Genomic DNA, 5,381 nt, shown 5'->3' with positions numbered 1-5,381 from the left:
TGGCTGTCATCTGAAGTAACGCCTGTATTATTTGTTGGGTCGAAACTCGCTGGAGGACTAATATCCTGCATCTGCGAGCCATCAGACCGAAACTTAACAAAGGAATTTTAAGGAAACGCTGCATCTTAATTCTTCTCATAAACTTGATACAGTAACTTACAGATCTAAAGACGAAAAACTTACAAAATTATTAAATTCTGCGCTAGTTACAACCAGAATTTTTCTGCTTCAGCCAACAGAATTTTGAAGTTTTGTGAATATATAACTGCATTAATTACTGAGTGGCACTGACCAATTTGTTAAGCAGGTGGACAATTTCTTCTGTAGCAAACTGAGACCTCATCGTAGAAGCAGTTACCAACAATTTTAGACGATCTCCGCACCTTGAACCCCATGGTGTGATTAAAGATCCTGGCACCAAAACAAGTTCATTGTGACTGTTAGTTCCCCTAGTTCTACTTGTCCCTACGTGGCAAACAAACTCCTAACACATGTAATAAACGTTTTGTTTTCTTAGTTACACAGCTTGTGTTCACGTTGTCGAATGTTAATGCATTCCCAGTGCGATAACGTATGTAGTCTCAATGTACGTGGCAATTATGCTATTACGGGAAAAATTTATTCGTAGACCTGGATCAGCTCTCCTGGGTATTAACAAAATTGTTTAGACAAGAGACAACTACCTCGCCTTGACCCGCGAGACGAGGATAAGGACGTCACCTCTCTTTTAATCTCTTTATATTCAAATTCCTAAGCCATATCACTAGAGTGGAAACATACATCGCCACTACATGCTACTTGACTCCCAAATTTAACACCACAACATTATTGACAAGTGTCGTCAAAGAACAGTCTCCGAACCAATGTTCAAAGCAAGAAAATCCTGTACTGACAAGAAGCCAAACGCATCACTTCTCACGGAAACAATATAGTTCTTTTTTTTTTCTAAGAATTCTCCTATGCCCAGTTAGTTACACGAATGGGTGCCTTCTACAATACTTCAGTTTCTTCTAACTCTCCACACGCTCTACTTCGAAGCCGGCCGCGGTGGCCGAGCGGTTCTAGGCGCTTCAGTCCGGAACCGCTCTGGTGCTACGGTCGCAGGTTCGAATCCTGCCTCGGGCATGGATGTGTGTGATGTCCTTAGGTTAGTTAGGTTTAAGTAGTTCTACGTTCTAGGGGACTGATGACCTGAGATGTTAAGTCCCATAGTGCCCAGAGCCATTTTTTTCTACTTCGAACTACAAAATTTCCCATCACCCATTACTACCCGAAGCTGCCGTAAAGTCTCTCGCCTCTGCACTAAATAACAAGATTCGCCTTCAGAAGTCGGAAACTAATAGCGAATCTCCACGGCTCACTTCAGAAATCGATATACTGCCGAAATGAATCACTGTATCGTGCATCTCTCTTGACGCAAAGACCTCTCTTACACCTTCGACGACTCGTGTGTTGTGTGTGTGTGTGTGTGTGTGTGTGTAAGAGTGAGTAAGTGAGTCAGCTTGTGTGTTCGTGTCCGCATTCACAGGAAAGGGATGGAGAGAGACACAGAGTAAGAGAGATAGATAGAGAGAGAAAGAGAGAGAAGAAGAAGAAGAAGGAGGGAAGCAAAGAGGAAGAGATGTGAAATAGATGGGGAGAAAGATAGCAACGAATGGGGAGGGAGATGGAACTGCAAAACAAAAGGTTCAAAAGTAATCAAAATAGACGTTGAAAAGAAGTATATCATAATTCCGCTTATGTTAAAGGAGAGAGGAAAGGATACGAGGAACGGATAAATTGAGACTGAAGAATCGGTAATGTGATAGGGGATTTAAAACTAAGTATTTCCTAGATTTTGATGTTAATGATAGGGAAGGAAAGTAAAAGAGGGGTGAGTGAGAGAGAGAGAGAGAGAGAGAGAGAGAGAGAGAGAGAGAGAGAAAGAGATTAAGAGAAAAAGTGTAATTTAAACAATTTAAACTAAAACTGCTGGATTTTTTTAATTTAATTTTTTTTATTTTTGGAAGCATGGGGTTAAAGGGGAAGGGAGGAGTGTGTGTGTGTGTGTGTGTGAGTGTGTGTGTGTGAGAGAGAGAGAGAGAGAGAGAGAGAGAGAGAGAGAGAGAGAGAGAGGGCCAAAGGGGAGAGGAGAAATTCAAGCTCGATTTAGAAATCGCTCTCCGAAATTTTATTTTAGTTCAAATGGTTCAAATGACTCTAACCACTACGGGACTTAAACATCTGAGATCATCAGTCCCCTAGACTTAGAACTACTTAAACCTAGCTAACCTAAGGACATCACACACATCCATGCCTGAGGCAGGATTCGAACCTGCGACCGTAGCGGCAGCGCGGTTCCAGACTGAAGCGCCTACATTTATTTTAGTGATTGGATACATTTTTAACATATGTCTCCTGAAGAAGAAAACTTCTTGAATTAGACTGCAGCCCATATTCAGTAACACTCTTCCTTTACTCTACCATTCGACTGCACAGTTTGACAACATTCTCCTAAATTTCGCGGTCTTTTTTTTTCTAGTGAATTCGTTCCCCGAAATGGCAAAAATCTCTGCATTTTCGGATGACCACCACCCCAACCACTACTCCACTCCGTAAACCATTACGCCGGGCGAAAGTAAAGACGAGAGAGTGTTTCCACGATCACAGGATCATACTCGAGGCAGGTAATTTATTGGCGTTTGTCTGTATTCCAAAACGTGCAAAGTTATTACTTCAGTTCTGAAAAAGACGGAGAAAGGTGATTTTAGCAAGAAACATGTGGGTATTATTAGACATTCTGCTTTAGTTATTCCCAATTACGCAGTTAATTCTAAGCAGCAAATAGTTAGTCCTTATAAACGCATTCTTTAAAATTTTACATCTGTCATGCTTCACATGTGTTGGTATCGAGTTGCTGTCGTCGCTTTCAGAACATTCAGCCAGGTCCATAATGCAGGCGCGTTAAAGCGCCCTCTTCGAGCCAGCCAAGTAACCAGTCCTCACAGTGTGAACACTGCACATCGCACATTTCCTGGATCTATGATTCTGTCTCTCTGCCTGACGTCACGATCTGAACCGGTTTTTCCGCTACTATTGCCAAATGCTCCATATTTTCTGTAGTTTTACCCATAATGCCTAAATTTATTTGCTGTAGAGTGTACGTTACGTGCTTTTTTCAGTTTGTGTAACATTAGATATCTTCAACACACTTTGCAGTCTGTATTGAACATGGTAAAATTTAGGTCTTTATTCGAGTTCATAACTTAGTAAGAGCATTCCATGTAGGCTTTCACGGCCGGCGTCTTTATCAGTAAACACTTCCGGGCTAAGTTGCCGTGGTCGATCTGTAGAAATTCTTCTCCCTGACGTTTCGTTCTCAACTACGAAGAACATTTTCCGAGGTGAGTCGACGACTCACTCTTCAGTCCAGTCACACAGCTGACCTGATTTAGTATGCACGTCTTTTTTCCGGGGACTGGGTGTTTGTGTTGTCCTCATCACCTCGGAAGATGTTCTCCGTAGTTGAGAACGAAACGTCAGGGAGAAGAATTTCTACAGATCGACCACGGCAACTTGGCCCGGAAGTGTTTACTGATTAGTAAGAGCACTTGGGAATCAATATCCAATTTTGATTCAGCCATCCAAATTTTCAGACTGCGTTGCTCTTTTACCCATCAAATAAAATTTCGAGTATTAATGCTAATAAATGTTGATTCTTCTTTGTTTATTATATATGGATGGTCAGTTGGTGCGTTGAGCAAGTTTTGCACATGAAACATGAAACTTTTTATTTACTTTTTGAACCATCTCGTATTAAGTGTACATATAATTTGGTATTCTTACGAACTTATTTCTCAGTCCATTCTCTGTATTCGAGTTAACCTTTAGTGTGTTCCATATGTCTACAAGTATTCTCGCAAAAACTGAGTTCTGGTACGTGCTACGTCAGCTTTAACTACATTTAAAGCAGAGAGAAGTATGCTACTTTTAATTTAAATGAAATTTTCAGCTATGCTAGTTGGTTCATGTTGCTGTTGAACTTCATGTCTGTACAGATAAAATTCTGCTACCACACTAGCTCGGGTCTTTACCATTTGCTGTAGGATACAGAGTACAACCACATTTTCATCGCAGGAATCACATATATAGGGCGTATTTCATACACACGTTTAATGAGTAGCTGCATGAGATCTGTCGTATGGGATATGGTTTGCTAGAAACTCTTCAGTCCAGTCACACAGCTGACCTGATTTAGTATGCACGTCTTTTTTCCGGGGACTGGGTGTTTGTGTTGTCCTCATCACATCATAATCATCATCATCCGTGACACGGTCTAGATTGGACTGTGGAAAAAAAATTGGACTGTGGAAAAATTGTGACTTTGTACGGTCGCTGATGACCGCGTAGTTGAGCGGCCTGCGAACCAAACAACATCATCACCGTCTTTTTTTCGTTTGGCGGCGGCACGGAACTGTTTGCAATGCATTCCGGAAGTCAAGAAGTACAGCATCTCACTGGGCGCTTGTATCTAATGCTTTCTGGGTCTCGTGAACGAACAGAGCGAGCTGGGTTTCCCACGATCGTCGTTTCCGGAACCCATCTTTGTTTCTACAAAGGAGATTTTCGGCCCCCGCGAATGTCATAATACACGACCATAATACATGTTTCAGAATTCTGCAACTGACCGAAATGTGATCTATAGATAGGCCTATAGTTTTGTGCTACTGTTCGCCGCCCTTCTTGAAAACGCGAGTGATCGGTGCTTTTTTCCAATCATCAGGAATACTTCGCAGTTCCAACACCTATGGTAAGCTACTACTGAAAGAGGGACAAATTCTTTTGCATGCTCTGTTTAGAACAGTTATGGTATCTCGTCAGGTCCTGTGACCTTCCCTCCGTTGAGCAATTTCAGCTGCTTTTCTATCCCATATCTGTCATTTTGAGTTCAAAAGAGACATTACAGTGCAATCTTCCGCTGTGAAAGGGTTCTGAAAAACAATGTTTAGTATTTCGGCTTATCTTGTGTCGCCCTGTGTTTCACTGCTGTTATGGTCACAAAACGTCGATCCGTCTACTGATTTGAAATGATCGTGTGGCGTCGTTAGTCGTGAGGCCCCATTAGGGGAAGTTCGGCCTCCAAGTGCAAGTCTTATTTCATTCGATGCCACATTGGGCGACTTGGGCGCCGGTGATGAGGATGAAATCATGATGAGGACCACACAATACCCAGTCTACGAGCGGAGAAAATCGCCAACCCGGCCAGGAATCGAACCCGGACCCACTTCGTTGGGAGACGTCCATTGATACTCAATGTTGTCAGTGCTGGAGATGAAAGTTGGAGCTGACCGGTCAAGTAATCTGAAATTTGTTCTTTCTCGCTCTTGCAACGCAGGAAGATG

The sequence above is a fragment of the Schistocerca serialis genome, chromosome 4 (genome assembly GCF_023864345.2).
Source record: "Schistocerca serialis cubense isolate TAMUIC-IGC-003099 chromosome 4, iqSchSeri2.2, whole genome shotgun sequence".
NCBI classification, from domain to species: Eukaryota; Metazoa; Arthropoda; class Insecta; order Orthoptera; family Acrididae; genus Schistocerca; species Schistocerca serialis.
This window is presented reverse-complemented; position numbering follows the sequence as displayed.